Source organism: Leptonychotes weddellii, chromosome 7 (assembly GCF_054177405.1).
Source record: "Leptonychotes weddellii isolate Sample4059 chromosome 7, ASM5417740v2, whole genome shotgun sequence".
NCBI classification, from domain to species: Eukaryota; Metazoa; Chordata; class Mammalia; order Carnivora; family Phocidae; genus Leptonychotes; species Leptonychotes weddellii.
Window position 1 is genome coordinate 85,147,041 of NC_138375.1, and position 18,031 is coordinate 85,165,071.

At 41.3% G+C, this 18,031-nt stretch overlaps 1 long non-coding RNA gene across 1 annotated transcript; it reads right to left on the reverse strand.

The window, feature by feature from the left end:
• Positions 1 to 774: 774 nt before the first annotated feature.
• LOC115944815 (uncharacterized) lies at positions 775 to 16,636 on the reverse strand. The gene is made up of 3 exons (XR_014147104.1): positions 15,184 to 16,636; positions 7,833 to 7,970; positions 775 to 1,418 (listed from the first exon to the last, which is right to left on the reverse strand). It is a non-coding gene; the product is annotated as an uncharacterized LOC115944815 (long non-coding RNA).
• Positions 16,637 to 18,031: the final 1,395 nt, after the last annotated feature.

Genomic DNA, 18,031 nt, shown 5'->3' on the forward strand with positions numbered 1-18,031 from the left:
GCTTCATAAAAGCCTAGTCAGGCCTTGTCCTTTCCAGCAGTCCAAGCAGGATTGATCACGTCCGGATAAAAGTACGGAAAGGAAAGGGTTAATCAGCATCCTCCTCTCTCCCTCCTCCCCCAAAGCTGGGCGGGGGGTGGGAGGGGGTGCCGCGCTGGGAGCATCTCAGCGGGGGAGCAACTGGAAACCACAAACACCCAAACTGGGTAGCAGCAACTTGAACTAAACCCGAGACCTGGCTTAGGGAAAGGAGTCAGTTAAGTTTAGACCGAATGGTTTAATCAAGGTATCAGAACAGACCCATTAAAGACAGAAAAGGTAGCACATCCCTGCCCTCAACTCGCAAGGATTTCTTTTATGTTGCAGTTGAAGCCTCAAAACACATTTTATGACCCTAATGCCCTTTATTCCGAAAGATCTCAAGAGGTGTCTACAGAAATGTCCGGCAGGAGTGCAGAAAGAGCAGTGGGAGTGTAGAAAGCCCCCCTTCCAGGGCGTCTTTACTTGGCCCGCGCTTCCAGGTAACCTTTGTTGCGTGGTTGGGGGACGCAAAGCGACAATCTTGGCCCCTGACAGTGCAGGATCCAAACCCACGACAGGCGAGAGGCTGCAGGACCAACTCGCCAGCCCCAGCCCCCTACCCACCTACACCGCGCCCAGCTCCAACCGCCCGCACGCCCCTCCGCAGCCCCTTCCCCACTGCCCACCCCGGGGGCTGCCCCTGATCTCCCCCAGAATTCCCACAGGCGCTCTAAGCGCCCACCAGCAAATTTCTAACAGCCCCAGCCTTCCAGGAAAGAAAAAAAAAAGACCATGACATCACGGGCAGGTTTATTTGGGTTTGTTTGTTTGCTTGTTGGCTCGATTAAATACTCGTAGAAGGTGAACGTACCCCACACAGGAGAAGTTTGATGTTGACAAACTTCTGGTGGCAGCGAGACTGTGTCAGCACAACTTCCGGGATAATGAGAGCTGCTTTGCAGGGAGCGCGGCAGCGGCGGCGGGAGGCGGTCGCAGGACGGAACAGCAAATGCTATTCAGCCCGAGCAGTTTCAAGCCGCCCGAGCTGGGGAATTACTGTAGTCGAGCTACGGCTCTTACCACCGGCGCTGGATCTGGGCGCACGTTAGGGGGGGAAGCTGCAGGCACAGGGCGCCGAGAGGGGAGCTTTCAAGTTACTTTGCTCCATCCCTGCACCCGGCAGAGGCTTGCAGGCTGCGTGGTAACTGCAAACATCTTGTTCCCTGCTTCTTTGGGCGGCCTCCCTGGAACCAACCAACTTTTCTCTCCTCAAAAACTCCCTCTTTGTTTCAAATAGGACTCTCCAAAATTTATTCTTGGGAAGACTGACAGCCGGGGTCAAGAAACAGCTGTTGAAGTTAATGTTTCTTCCTCCCACTTCGTCTGATGGTTGTGCCCTGCCAAGACAAAGTGAGAGGCACTGCCTGGTGGCTCTTTAAACAGACATGCATTTAGCCAAAAAAAGGGGGGGGGGAGTGTGTGTGTTGAGGGGGTATATTTTCCTGCTTAACATACAATCTGATCAGAAATGCGACAGCATGTGCCTTTCAACTTGTGCTGATTACTTGCTGAAAAGATGTTGCAGCTTTTAGTTTTGAACACTTTGAGCAGTGGGGGCAGGGATGGCGGGAGATGTGGTTGCCACTTTTCATGCTTTGGCAAAGGGGCAAAAATTTTAAACCTTCCTCTCACCCACCTCTTACCCTCTAAGAATGGTAGAATGGCCTGGGGGAGGGAGAAAGAGTGGCATTCCTTTGCAAGGTTTAATTCACATTTCAGAATTCAAGTCATTATGCAGAACAAGGGCTTGCCTGGAGCTAGGCAGATTGTTTTTATTTGGAGACCTAGGCCAAACCTGGCCCGGTGCTACCAGCTCTTGGTGGCGCTTGGTGGCTTTCTCCAGATTAGGCCTGTCTCCTCTTCCCTTTCCCAGCACTACTACTTTTGCCTTTGCTCTGGGGATATACTCTGAGGGAAGCTACCCTCTTCTTTCTGCTTTCTCCGTGAAGATTGGTTAGCACAGCCCTTTCCCTGCTTGCTCTGCTTTGTGTAGAATGCCCAGTGGACTGCTGAGGGACTCCTTGGGGTTGTCCTCCGGAGTCTCAATCCCCTAACTGAGCCCTCCCCAGGTGTCCAGCCTCCGCAGTGGGAGTGGGTGGATGGGAACTCTGTTCCTTCCACATCAGAAAGCTTAAGCACTCTTCCAGCATACCCATTCTCCTTTGGGAATGCTCCAATCACTTGGCCTCTCTCAGACACAATCATATGAAGACATAAAAGGCCTTCCTTCCTCACCGCCAGGTTATCCTGTCACCACATCGCAATGCAGTGCTATCACAAAGTGATATTGCATCAGTCCCAGGGATATTTTAGGAAGCTCTCGAGCTAAGTCCAACAAGCCTTTCGTGCAGGCATCAGGGCCACCCTGCCAAAATCAGGGCTGCGGAGCTGCGGGACAGGTGGTAGTGATGTCTTCTCTATTCTCAGCTCCATTACCCACTTACCCGCCCCCCCCCATTCTCCTAACCAATCAGATCCACTTGGTAGCTTCCTCACCCCTCTCTTTACCTTGCTCCCAGATGCCACCACCTTTGTGTTCCCTCATAGCTCTCCGCAAAGTGTTCAGGTCCACCTTGTGATGTATTTCCCATTTTTTCTGCCTGTCGTGGTCATTCTCTGAGATCTTAATTAGTATTTGTTCTTATTAAGTATAAATGGACTGAATTACACATGGAGTTGCGCGGGCTGCTCCACACACAGCCTCTGGCTTGGGTGTCTGCCGGCCTCCCTGGCTTGTTTGACCTGGGTCAACTTGTCTTATTCTCTCAGACTCCGGGTTGCCCAGCTGGGCTGGCACAATGTAGCTGCCCAGAGTCAGTGCAGCACCCTCCCCAAGTACGCCCTTCTTGGAGTCCTGCTCATGCAATCCAGCAGCCAACTGACTGAAATTCCTTCTGCTTTATTGTTCTCTGTCCTTAGAGAGGCCAACTCTCAGCATAGAATGGGGCTGTGAGGCTAGACCTCCGCAGATCCTGAAGTGGTAATTCCCCACTGCTGGCTCCTGCAGTTTTATAACTCCTTTTTTCCGAGACTGACAGACATAAACCTCCAGTGTAGAGGCCTGCAACAGCACCCTAAAAGACTTCTTTGTGTGGAAATGTAACCTTAGGGCAAAGTCAGCCTCACTCTAGGAAAGGCACATTCTCCTGCTACAGGGAAGCACTGGGCTGGGAAAACGCAAGGATTTCTCCCGAGATGACTCCCGAGAGCCTCTCAGGGACATTTTTATTTACTATTTTTTAGTTTGGGGGTGGGTGGGTTGGGGCATTGGAAATACTGTAAGTGGAGACCTGTAGTGGCTGTCCAGGGAACTCACATGCAATCAGAGGAATCAGATGTCTTTCCTTTAGGGGGTGGGTCTCTAAATGCAATCACTCCCGAAGCACCCACACACTCTCCAGGTCAGGATGTCCCCTGGTGGGGTGGCAGTTAGCATCATTTGCTACTCTTGGAGCTAATGCTACCTTGCCTAAATGGAATGCCTTTGGATCACTTAGAGAATCTGATATATTTATGTAGGTGTTGGGTTAGACAAATTACTCCAAAAAGCAAGGGTGAAAAGATACAGAATCTTAATTTATCATGCAGGATTAAAGGCAGATTTAAATCAGGTAGAATTATTAAGGGATTTAGAGCCCAAGTCATTTTCCAAAGAGGAAAAAGGACTAAAGCATCCTCTTTGTTGAAATAACGTCAAGAAAGTAGCATCTTATGTTTGGAGGTTTGGTTGTTGTTGTTGTTTTTTAATCTACCTTTTAAATGTTTACTTATATTTTCTATCAGTCAAATAGAACAGTACTAGGAAATTCGGTTATCAAATGTATATGATTAGGCATTAACTATTCCATATAGACAAGCACAAAAAAGGTGAGATGAAAGTGTGCTCTTGTCATCACAGAGAGCTCCCTGTAGGAACTGAGCCAGTGCCTTGATTAAGGGATAGGTAAGATATAACTAGTTAGAGGAGATGAATCTGGAATCAGGGAGGTTAGAAAGATAACCAGTATAGTTCCTATGGAATTTAGTTGAGATGTTCAGTCCTGTAGCCCCAGGAACTGGAGTTATTAGGATAGAGAGTTTAACACAATGCTTTTAGTCAATGTTTTTGAAAAATGTATTCTCACAAAGTCAAGAACATGGATAGTGAAGGAAATGTTCACAAGGAGATGTTCTTAGTGTTTGAGATTACAGAATGTGGACAGAAATAAAAATACACAATGCAATTATTTTCCCTTTTCCCTTTTCCTCCTAAATCTAGACAGAAGTTTAATTCAGGATTAAAAGGCCCATGGATCTCCTCTAGCTTCTCCTTCAGTTATCCCATCCATACTCCAGTTCTGGTTTTGGACAGAGCTACAATAGTCCTTTGTAGGGAATTACATGAACTCCTGTGCTAGTTTTCTAATGTGGGAAAATGTCTACTAGGGAGGATAAGACCACCAAACTAGTTTCATTATGACCCAAGGTACACTTAAACCTAGCCCTTCAGTGGTGGGCAACTGGCCCAGCACAGTCTTCCTCTATAGTGCTCATTAAAATGTTATTTACATTTTACAGTATGGTCCCAAGCCATAAGTTGGGATTTTATCTTGGCAAATAGAGAAAGAATACTCTTGTGATATCTGGTCTTGCAAAGTTTTAACTTCTACTATGGACCTGCTGGTGATTTGCAAAACAAAGTCATAGCATATTGAAAGAATCTTCCATTTCAGTTCAAAATTGTTGGCCAGGAAGTGAAGAATAAAAGAAAAACCCATGATCACAAAATTAAACTTATTAGCCAAATAGATTTTAACTTTTGCCTCCTCTTAAAAGTGAATTTAATATTTGCCAAAAGCACACAATCAACAACTCTGAAGAAAATAAACTTTATACTTTGGTCCTGAACCTACTGCAAAGGTGGTGAGCTCATCTTCATAACTAACCTCCATCTTTTTGCCTTGGAACTCTCATTCGTGTGACCAGAATTATTCCAGATCAAAAACAAAATCATTGGGGCACCTGGGTGGCTCAGTCGATTAAGTGTCTGCCTTTGGCTCAGGTCATGATCCTGGGGTCCTGGGATCAAGCTCTGCATCTCTGCACTGGGCTCCTGCTCAGTGGGGAGTCTGTTTCTCACACTCCCTCTGCCTGCCTCTCCCCCCTGCTTGTACTCTCTGTGCCTCAAATAAATAAAATCTTTAAAAAAAAATCATTAATCCCACTTTTAGGTGAACCAAACTGTCTGGATTCTTACCTTAACAGGCCAAGTTAATTTAACATTTTAATGATGTGTTTCTGGCATTGTTCATGCTTCATAAAGAGTAACTCACTTTATTTGACTCAGGGCAACAAGGCTAAACAAGTGATTCAAAAAAATGAATCTTTTCCAGGTTTGGAAATTAAGTTTCCTTGAGTTCTTCTGAGACAACAAAGATTCTTCAGAATCTATAAGTCCAACTATATGATGCTACCACCTTTTCAAGACAACCATTAAGAATTACATCTAGATAAATAAAAACTTTAAAAAAAGAAAGAAAAGAATTACATCTAGAACCAGTTTTGAGAATAATGTTTCGCAACATTCTCATGAAGGCCAGATGAAAATCAGAGGCCATCTCTAAAATGGCATTAGGCCAAACATCAGACTTCTAGAGATGCTGGACATCTTGCCATGTGTCATCACAATCAAATCCTGGATAGGGTATTCTCATCTGAGTTTCACTGACTACCAGTAAGGGGCATGTGCAGAATAATAAGTGATTCAACTTTAGTCTCCAGTTAGAACCTAACATGCCTAATAACATTCCAGGGAAATGGGTGTTGGGAATGTATATCAAAGATGGCATAAGCCCTTCACTCTCAAAAGCTTGGTGATAACCAGGTGGGGAGCCACCTTAATTCTGTGGTTTATAAAATTCTAGGATTATTGTGATTACTATTATATGGAATTCTCAGCTGAAAACAATGAGCCCTTTCTCAGTTGCATGGTGAACAATGAGGTCAACTACAGAGGATTTTTTAAAAGCAAAATTTAGAGGAAAGAAACAACTTCACTGACACAAGAGAGCTTTTGTTGACTAACAGCAATCTCAGACCTTGACAGTTACACAGTACCTTTTAGGTTCCAAAGGTACTTACCCCCCAAAAAGATCATAATAATATAACATTTTCTCTTTTGCCTAATCAACAGGTGAAACCAGAAGGTGTCTTCCCATCTCTGTTTAAAGAAGTCATGTGCCAGTCTGCAGAGAAATGCATGTATACACAGGGAGTCTTCAAATTTATATCAAAAGGCTTCCAATGTCATGCATCTAATTACATTCCAAATATCTAAATATAAATATAATCATGCAATTATCTAAATATGATAATGCAAATTAATAAATGCCATCACTTTTCAGCACTGCACTGGCAGTTGACTTTTTTTTCAGGGCCATTTCTACAAAGAAGCCAAGTTATTATCTTTTCTCAGGATTTATTGCAGATGTGACGATTATAGAGAACCATAAGATTTTGCTTAAGATGTGAATACCAGGTGGATGGCTGAGCCCACTCACTAATCAAGTGATTTGTTCTCAGACAATAATGTTTGGGATTCTGATGCTTGCCTCAGCAAAACTGCAGATTTTTTTTTCCCATAGACCTTTGAGGTTGTCCATAAGTCATTGTTATGTTCAATGCCAACTCCTCACATTCTCAGAGATAAAGAGGGCAAAGAAGGAGAGAAAGAATGTGTAGCTCATTATTCACAAGTTATTTTCCTATAATTTAGGATATTGAGAGTGCTTTTTAGAAAATTTTCAAGGCAGTGACTCCCAGACATTTTCTATTAAAAAGGGCTACTTCTGCGTTTCAAAAGTGGAGGATATAAGAAGCAGTTTGTTTTCACTCTGCGACAAGGGAAGGGACCTAAATAAGTTGTCTTGTATTTCATGATGACCACAGTAGTGAACTAAAACCAGTTTTTTTCTCTATTCAATTCTTCTGTGATATTATTTTGCAAGATCATACATATAATAGACTTTGCCTAAAAGATCAAATGATTTTTTTTAAATGTACACTTTTTTAAAGTTTTTAACTTTCCTGGAAAGACTCACAGATCCAAGCTAAACTCTAATGATAAGGTCACACTTTCCCTGTATTTTAAGGAGTTCTAAAGAACAAGTTGGTACAATTAAGTGGTAAATATTATGGCACACTACATTATCACTATAGGTTATGTTATATAGCACATATAAAGCACTTTTATTCTAGATATTGAATATGCCATACAAAGTGACTCTGTAATTGAAGTATATCAACAGCGAATTTTTATTTTTTTAATTTTTTAAATTTTTTTAAAGATTTTATTTATTTATTTGAGATAGAGTGACCGAGAGAGAGGGCACGAGAAGGGTGAGAGGAGGAGAAGCAGGCTCTTTACTGAGTAGGGAGCCTGCCATGGGGCCTGATCCCAGGACCCTGAGATCATGACCTGAGCCGAAGGCAGATGCTTAACTGACTGAGCCACTCAGGCGCCCCAACAGCAAATTTTTAGAATTTTGTTGAGCTAACTTCAGAATCCAAAGCACCTCTGATTATTCACTGCTTAGGCAGAAGAGAGGCAGAAGAGAAAGTGCTACTCTGTTTATGTGTTTCAACTCTGCCCTAAATGGATTATTTCCAGGAGTGAAAAGGAAGACCAAGCCTACAGAAATCTTGGCAACTGCTTTTCCAGGAAGACTATAGAGATTTCATGGATCTTACTGTTGTTTACAAGGAGGTATTACCTTTCTCCAAATTCCATTCATACAGCTGGTTTTCTCTTTTCTCCTGGAGGTAAACTTCCCAGTTAATATACACATTGATCAGTGCCATGCCAAACATCTCTTCCTTCCACGTGTAGCAGGTGACAATTAGCCCATAATCTGCAATGAGAAAGGAGTGGATCATAAAAATTAAGAGCAGGCTCTAGAGTCACAAATGCTGAATTCAAATTCTGATTCTGTCCTTAGCAGCAGTGTAGCCTTGAGTCAGTGTCAGGTTCCTCATTCACTAAAACGGGGCAGAAGAGCAAAAAATACAAACCCCACTGTTCACCATCTCATTTCATCAGTATCCCCATCAAAAGCCCCCTGAAGCCCTCGCAAGATCTGAATGGAGCTCTAACTGGTTTTTGGACAAATGTATGACTTTATCTTCCTATGTAGAATGAAGAGCTGCTTTCTTCTCTCAAGATTAATATCTATGCTCAATTATGACCTTCATCTAATGTTTGGACCCACTGAATTCTAAGCAGGAGCAAAGACTCTGAAAACTTAGCTAGTCAATTTCTCCACCTTGGCACAATTGTACTATCTTGCTCAGACCTTGGTCACTGATGACCAGGTGCTGTTGCCTACTTCATTCAGTGAGGAGCTTCTTACCTTCTCAACTAAACTGTTAACTTCTTGAGGAAAGGCTCCAGTAGTCTTATAGATCCTTATATTCCTCTGAGCACTAAGTATAGCACAGTATCATGAAAATAACAGATTCTCAGTAAATGTCTGTGGCTTGATTATTTTGAGACTGAGCTCTGGGGTGTTTATAACAAAACAGGTTCATATTGAAGAATCCCATTATGCCCCTTCAAAATGGGCCTGTAAAAGCTCTTTCTGAGAGTACGCTGTTTGGACACACTAATGTAGTGATAGTCCATTTTTCTTTTTCAACCTCTGGCCATTTCACAGCTGTATTAGTTAAAAGATATTTTTAATTGGCTTTCATCATCTTTGAAAGTGTAATAAATACTCATTAAAAACAAGGCTACTGGGCGCCTGGGTGGCTCAGTGGGTTGAGCGACTGCCTTTGGCTCAGGTCATGATCCCAGGGTCCTGGGATCGAGCCCCACATCGGGCTCCCTGCTCTGCGGGGCTCCCTGCTCGGCGGGAAGTCTGCTTCTCCCTCTCCCACTCCCCCTGCTTGTGTTCCCTCTCTCGCCGTGTATCTCTCTGTCAAATAAATAAATAAAATCTTTAAAAACAAAAAAAACAAGGCTACCAAGATGAGCATTCCTCCTCCACCACACACCTATTAGAAATGACTGCTAATAGTTAGAGTATACTTTTCCAAGTTGTTTTATTAATTTATATTTTTGATGCATACACTAACATTTATTATTATTTCCTGGACACATTGTTATGCTATTTATATCTTTTAGAACTTGTTTTTTTCATTTAACAATGCATTGTGAAATGTTTATCCATGTCAACATACACCTCATTCCTTTTTAGTGCTGCATTATATAGAAATTTCTTGTTTTCCAGCTATTCATTATCATTATCTGAATTACAGTAGTTGTTAAGTTGTGTAGAAAAGCAAAAATTGGTCATAACAAAAAAATATCCACTAGTAAACTGACCACTTACTAAATTAGTTCCCACTTAAATAGCCCTCCTGACTTATTACCAGCATCTCTCCCCAACAAGTCGGTCAATTTTGCTGATGGTAGATGTTATAAACATCTGACAATACAATGTAAATAAAATGCATTTCAGTGGCCATGTAAGATTGCTAATCTTGCAAAAGATGCAGAATTTTATGAAGTCATTGAAAGCGATTTTGGAGAACTGTTCCATAGGCAAATGAGTATCTGGCAGTGTTAGACCAGTTAACAATTAAAGATGAGAAAAACAACAAGGATGATAAGAGGATAAATTCTTCAAAAGGAGAATTATTTGAATATCAAAGGATTAAGAGAAGCTCTCAGGAAAATTGATGAAGCCTTCACATCTTTTTTCAAAATGACCTTTGTATGATTCTGCTATAAAAGTCAGCATGAAGTGAAGGGTGTCAAAATTTGCTATCATATAATTTTGCTGGGAAAATTATCCCCCTCACCAAATCAACACTTGATTCATTCTTTGTTTATTCTAAAAATTAGAGCATTGTTGCAATTAGAGTTGTTACATGTGTGTCTTCAAAGATAAATCACATTTAAAGATAAGATAATCTTTTATTTTTTCAAAACAAAGTCTCAATCAAACCTTTTTTTAAAATTCTTTATTATACAACGGTAGACCCTATTTATTACTTTTGCAGCTTTCAACAGTGATATTATGGCAAACAGAAGCAACAGACGCTGAAAATAAGGCTTCTAATAGACTAATCAGATTCCCTAGTTCTCTCTCTGTGAGGCATTTAGAAGCAGGACTGGCCACTTTGCAAGGAGTAAAGCCCCAGGGTGGTTGGGTAATTCAGGGGAGGGAAGAGGCCTTAAGAAAGGAGACAGGCAGTGGACTTCCTCTGGCACTAATCGGGCACATAGATGTTCGGGCCTAATGAAATTTGAAAAAAATAAAAACGATGTAACCTTATTTGTGTCCAAGCTGGTAAAGCAAGTTATACCAGTTAAATGTGGGTATATCAGGATTTATTTTTAGCAGTTACCTACTGACTGATATTTGGGTTGTTTCCAATTTTTTGCTACTATAAGCCACGCAGCAATGAACAACAGTGTACAGTTATATCTTGGTACACTTGTACAAGCATCTCTGTAAAAAAAAATTCCTAACTCCTAGGGTTGGAAAAAGGTATATTAAAAATGTTAACAAGCACTAAGTAACAAATCCTCCTACCATTTAATGCCACCTACAGTATCTGAGAATGCCAGTTTTTCCATACCCTTCACAACGAGACTATTATCAGTTTTTGCCAATCTGACTGCTATATATATTGTTGTTTTCATTGTCAATAATATAAATTCTTGATGTGCAAGATATAAATTGTTCACTGACTGCTTAGAATCTTTAGGAAGAGCCTCATTATAGACTCTGGAAAATCTGCATGATAGATGCAGGGGGGAGATCATCTTATCTCTGGTAATGGGTAGGAGCTAAAAAATTGAGCTCAACATGGATTTTTTCTGTTTAAAAATCCCTTTCTGAAACAATTGTAGTCATTGCTTACACAAGCTAAAGTGTTTATAGTCAGTAGTGGAAGACGTAGATAATAGTTTTTGCAAATTCCTGATTTCAGGACTGTGAGATCTTTTTTTTTTAAGATTTTATTTATTTATTTTGAGAGAGAGAGAGAGTGAGTGTGAGTGGGGGGAGGGGCAGAGGCAGAGAGAGAGAGAGAATCTCAAGCAGACTCCATGCTGAGCATGGATCCAGACACGGGGCTCGATCATGAGACGACCTGGGCCGAAATCAAGAGTTGGACACTCAACCGACTGAGCCACCCAAGTGCCCCAGGACTGTGAGATTTTTTTACAGATTTCAAAATATGAGACTTGATAAGGTCAGTAGATCCTGAAACTGGATGCTTGGTGTCATCCAAGCCCACACTCTTTCCATCAGGATTTTGGTCACAGAAAATGTCAGCATTCTAACTGAAAAATTATTACATATATTCAGGACCTAAAAAAGAAACAAAAAATACCCACTAGAGTATGCATTTGTCACAACCCATCAAATTGTAGATTAAGATGTGTGCATTTCACTGTGTGTAAATTTTACATAAAAAAGAACCCATAAAGTCCTCAAAAAATTAAATATAGAATTACCATATGATCTAGCAATTCCACTTCTGGGAATATACCCAAAAGAAGTGAAAGCAGGGACTTGAACAGACATTTGTACACCCATGTTCATAATAACAGCATTATTTCACAATAGGCAAAACATGGAAGCAACTCAAGTGTCCGTCAATGGATAATGAATAAACAACATTTACTATGTACATACAATGGAATATTATTCAGCCTGAAAAAGGAAGGCAATTTTGACATGCTGCAATGTGGATGAACCTTGAAGACATTACGCTAAATGAAATAAAAACATAAAACAACAAGTATTGTATGATTTATATGGGTACCTTGAGTATTCAAATTCATAGGGACAGAAAATAGAATGGTGGTTGCCAGGGGCAGGGGGGAAAGGAAGGGCGTGAGGGGTTACTGTTTAATGGGTACAGAGTTTCAGTTAGGGAAAATGCAAATTCTGGAGATAGACAGTGGTGATGTTTGCACAACTATGTGAATGTACTTAATGCCACAGAATGGTATACTTCCAAATGATTCAAATGGTAAATTTTATGTTGTACATATTGTACCACACTAAAACAATTTTTTTAAACCCATAAGCAAATACTGAATTCTAAAGATTTTATTTACACAGAGAGAGAGACAGCTAGAGAGGGAACACAAGCAGGGGGATCGGGAGAAGGAGAAGCAGGCTCCTGGCCAAGCAGGGAGCCCAATGCAGGGCTCGATCCCAGGACCCTGGGATCATGCCCCGAGCCAAAGGTAAGCACTTAATGACTAAGCCACCCAGGTGTCCCAGCAAATATTGAATTCTAATGCTGAAGTGTTTGGGAGGTGAAATGCACTAATGTCTGCAACTTTTTTGAAATGTATCAAAAAATGAATGTGAAGGGATAGGTTGATAGAGGAATGAATGCATATGTGTTAAAGTAAATATAGCAAAAAGGGGCACCTGGGTGGCTCAGTCGTTAAGTGTCTCCCTTCGGCTCAGGTCATGATCCCAGAGTCCTGGGATCAAGCCCCGCATCAAGCCCCGCATCGAGCCCCACATTGAGCCCTGCATTGAGCCCTACATCGGGCTCCCTGCTCCGCGGGAAGCCTGCTTCTCCCTCTCCCACTCCCCCTGCTTGTGTTCCCTCTCTCTCTCTGTCAAATAAATAAATAAAAATCTTAAAAAAAAAAAAAAAGGTAAATATAGCAAATGTAAATTGCATAATCTGGATGATAAAGGTATAGGTATTCTCTGTGTCATTCTTTCAACTTTTCCATATGTTTGAAAGTTTTCTGGGGCATCTGGCTGGCTCAGTCAGTAGAGCATGTGACTCTTAATCTCAGGGGTTGTAGGTGTGAGCCCCACACTGGGTGTAGAGATTACTTAAAAGTAAAATCTTGAAAAAAAAAAGAAAATTTTCTTAATAAAATGTTGGGGGAAAATGACCTAGATTAAGACAAATTACTAGCAAATGAAAGAATCTTTTTTTTTTTTTTACCACAAATTCATCTTTAGCTTTTGTTAATTATGGGGAATAATTTTGCCATGGAGAGATTTTTCAAGCAGAATGAAGGATATAGGACTGATTTTTTTGTTTTTAGTAACGACCAGACAGGAACATTTCTTTCACAAGTATTGGACAGGTATGATTTACAAGTGACTCCATCATATTAAAAATGAACTCAATATCACCAAAGTTGATAAGTATCTCTCTGTATATATCAAAGGCAAGGGTCATGGTTCAGATTTTTTCTTCCATTGGTAGGATTTGAGCATGTGTTGAGGAAAAGAATCCCAGCCTACTCAGTCAAATGGAAAAATGACACAAATAGATTGACTATGATGACATGCAACTTTAGAGCATTTGAGAGACTGGAGGTCCTCCTAATAAATATTAGTTCATCATAGAAGTATAGTAGATTATAAATAGCAGCTCTTCATTTCCTTGTAGAAACATTTCAGAGAGCTCTACATTTTTTCCCCTTCATTTCATTAAAAGGTAACAAAGAGAGATGGCCTTCATTTCTGGGACCTCTACATTGCAGGCATGCTTAGGCAGTTTTTATAATTGTAGAAGCACATGAGCATCCTGTCCCAGTCACACTCTCATTGCATGGAATAAACATCCAGAGTTTCAGAGGTGCAAACTCAATGCATACAGGGGCAAGGAAGTAACCTTAATAAGTAACACAGGCCAGTCCAAGTAGGAATTGTGGGCTCTTGGAAAACCCTTAACCTGACTAAAAGAGGAATCCATGACTCAGTCCAAACCAACTGGCCCAAGATAGTCAGATACATCAGTTTTCTAAAAGCAGTCTGAAAGTTGTATATTTATATAAAATCTTCCAAGTTTAAATGTGGGCAACAAATTCAAATGTTTCTCAAAAACACCGTATGGGTTAAACGAAATACCTCTGTTGATATTCTGGGGTCTGTAGGCTCCCCATGGGTAACCTCTAATGTATGAATGGTCCAACTTTCTTTGGTGCTAATGTCCAGTAGAATTCAGATTTAGCACTGTTTCAACCTTTTGGGATTATATGTTCATCTCCACTGTCCCCAGTTTCTCCATTGTAAATGTGAAATATGTTCAGGTCTTTATCACTTTAAATAAAAAACAAGTATTTGACCACTGCAGTGTTTGCAATATTCGTGCAGTAAATGTGTTTTAAAAGTCTGTTTTGTATCATGAACTTCTGCAAAGAAAAGGTAAATCAACAAAAACGTGTAATTCATGGAGCCCTCAATTTATTTACCTGTAATGATCCCAAAATATAGATGTTTGGAACTAGGAACATAGTTTTCCATAAAATGACATTTAATGAGTACTGCCTCTGATCATTCACTGTGTGAAGTCCTATTCAATTCTCCTATCATTATCTTGACTTTACAGATGAGGAAAACAGGCTCAGAACAGTTGCATGACTTGCCACGCTGGTAAGTGTCGGAGTCGGGAATCAAACACATGTGAGGGTCAGGCTCCAAGGCCTGTTGTTCTCTCATTCTTCATCACTACAGTGCCCGCAATACAGTGTTCTGTCTGGTGTTAAGGCTGTCAGGACAGACTATGAAATACTGTTGTATCCATAATGTACTTGTAGAACTATATTCCTAATAATACTCTACTTCAACAGAACCCAGACTCGGGTACAATTACGCTGCTTTTTTTACTCCCCTTGCTTTTATGTGGGAAAAATATGTTTAATTACCTAGGTGATACATAGATACACTCTCGTTGTGAAATATCCAAACAACACAGTAGTCTACAGGGCAGGAGGGAAAAGTCCCCTGGGCTTCCTCCCCCACTCCTGATCCCACTCCCTCTCCTATTTCTGGCTCTACCACTATCAACAGTATGGCTTGTTCCTTCCAGACTTTTCCTATGCATTTACATACATATATGTACATACATAAATATGCATGGAGCTATGTTTCTATGGCAAATACATTCAGAATTCCACCTTGGGATATCAGAACACTTTTCTGTTGCAGTCCTGGCAACTTCCCCAGCTCCAAGTCAATGTGGGAGTGTGGGGATGAAGGCGGCTTTATTAGTTATCCGTTGCTACATGACAAACTACCCCACAATTTATCAGCATACCACAACGAACATTTATTAGCTCACATGGTTTCTGAGGGTCAGGAATCTGGGAGCAGCTTGGCAGGATGGCTCCAGGTCAGGATCTCTTATGAGGTGGCATTCAAGATGTCAGCTGGGGCTGTAGTCATTTGAGGATTCATTGGTGCTGGAAGATTCACTCCCAATTTGGCTCACTCAGTGGTTATTTGCTGGAAGGCCTTAGTTCTTCAGTGGCTGTTGGCAGGAATCCACATTTCCTTGCCATGAGATAGATTCTCTCCATAGGGCTCTTTGCGTGTTCTTATGGTATAGCAGCTAGTTTCCCCCAGAGTGAGCAGTCCACATTCACAAGGGAGGACAAGGAGGAAGCTGCAATGGCTTTTATGACCTAGTCTTGGAAGTCACAGACCATCACTTCCACCAGATTCCATTCATTAGAAGCAAGTCACCTCGTCCAGCCCACATTCAAGGGGAGGAGAGTTAGGCTTCACCTTTTGAAGAGAGGAGAGTCAAAGAACTGGTGGACATATTTTAACCCCACTGCAAGAGCCATGTTGTGAGGGAGGAAAAATGGAGCAGGGCAGAGTCTACGATCAGAGCAGAATAGTCCAAGTAACAGGGAGGAGGGGAGAGGTGCAGAGATAATGCGGTAACAGGATAGTGAGAGGTAGAATGGCTGGGCTGGCAATCCTGGCTGCACATTAGAATCACCTGGGGAAATTTAAAAAATACTCCTGCCCCAGGCCCCACTACAGATCAATTAAATCAATATTTCTGGGATGGAGGCCCAGGTATCAATATTGTTTAACAGCTCTCCAAGTGATTCTAATGTGCAGCCTGAGTTGTGAACCATGTAAGAGCAGAGGTACTGGAGTCCAGCGGTGCCTGGGCTCAAGTCCCAACTATGTCAATTAAGTAGCTGTGTGATCTTAGGCAAGTTAATTAGCTTTTCTGTGCCTCATCTCTAAAATGGGGATATTAATAGTCCTTCCTTGTAGGGTGGTTGGGAGAATCACCTGAGTTAACAACTCATGGCAATAGCTTTGAACAGTTCTCTGCACAGTAAGTGCTGTATAAATGTTACTATTGTGATGATTAGCAGCATGTGCTGGATTTTTCCTCCCTCCTGCTCTCCCTCCCCAAGTGCCTAAGCTGGGAGAGGAGTGTGGCTTCCTGTGCCCCACCCCCCTCGTTTTCCCTTGAGAAGGGTACAGAACTCTTCAGCACCCTTCTCGGGCTCAGCAAGCCCTGCCAGCCTTAAGGCAGGTAAACCGAGAAGCTAAGCTGTTGCCACTGCAATGGTGAGCATAGCATCCTGCATCTTTAGAGATGGGGAGACCGAGTAGCTCTTTGGGGTAGTGAGAGGAAGAGAGATCCCCCTTTGGCCTCACAGAGAATTGAGATACAACCTATTCTATATCACAGCAGCAGGATCTGCACACATGCCTTGCAATTCCTTCAGGAAGCCTTTCCTGATCTCAAATTTCTCTGAGCTCCTGTATTATCAACATGGTCCTAAATTACCTGCTGCCTTTTCTATTTATTTATTTGCCTTCTGTGTTTTCTCTCCTTCAGACAGTAGGTTCTTTTAGAGGCAAGGACTACGTCTTCTTGGAGAAGTATCAGTAAAAGCAGGGAGGAGAAAATGAAGGAAAATGGGATATCTTCTTTGGATTATAGATACCTCCTTAATGCTTAAAAGTTTATATATGTGTAGTGGGAAATGACTCTGCTTCTTTAACCCCCTCTTCATCTCTCCCCATACTACTATATCCCTAAAACACCCCTAACCCTAAGTACCATTTTCATGGGGAAAAATAGCATGAGTGTTCTTTCTCCTGCTTTTACAGCAGGTTAATAAATTGCCACTATTACAGGGTATTCCAGCTTATATTGATGAGGCAGGTACAGAAAGAAGCTAATGGGTAGTTCCTATAAAGAGATGTTTCCCATGCATAGAAGTGCTACTCTGTAGGAGAGGAGATTTAGCTTTTTCAAGCCTACTAGGATAGATGGGGTGGGGGGAAGAATAAGGAATAACATAATAAAGTAATTAAACTATAAAACAATTGCTGACAAAATTTCTACAAAATTTTCTCCCTGTTCTCCAACATTAAAATAATCATGATTTGAATAGACTGCATCTGTGTTCTCTTTTTTTACCCCTCTTTTCTGCAAATTTATGATTTGGATCCCAAAACTTAAAGATCTTTTTAATAAAATGTATTAGGCAAAAACATATTTAAAGCCCCTTCTGTTTCTTAAGTTAGAAGACGTGGTATTAAGAGTTAAAACTATGACAATAAACGGCCTAATTTCAATGGCACTTGGGCTTAGTTTTAAAATATAGAAATGAACATGGTGACTAAAAATTCTGGGTAGGTGGGGCCTGATCTCATGTATATATCAGTGGTGTCAAAACATGAAGCTATCTTGTTAGCAAGTATCTAGATGCCAGAAAGGGGTCATTCTAGATTATGATTTCTCCTGGCTGAGTTCATTCATTTCTGCCAAAGAAGGGAATCCTGAATTTTAAGCCTTATAAGCTAGAAATAAAATTAGCTTTAAACCTAAAAATTATTCTAGAGAGATACTGCTTTGTTGGTTGAGGCTATTATAACTGTTACATACATAAATAGCTTATTTTATTGGTCTGATTAAATGATCCCCATGTGTCCTTCTGAAACTTTCTGCAATCATTCCTCATTGACTACCATCTCAGCCAGAAGAAAAGAAAAAGTGATGAACTCCAGGCTTCTTCATCAATGAGCTCAGCCAATAAGCCAATAGAGGGTTCAGTAGGCACCACTGACCTTCCCAGGAAAGCTACTAGCATGAAAACTGAAGAAACATGGCACAGAAACACAGCAGTAAAATTCAAGAGACTAAAATA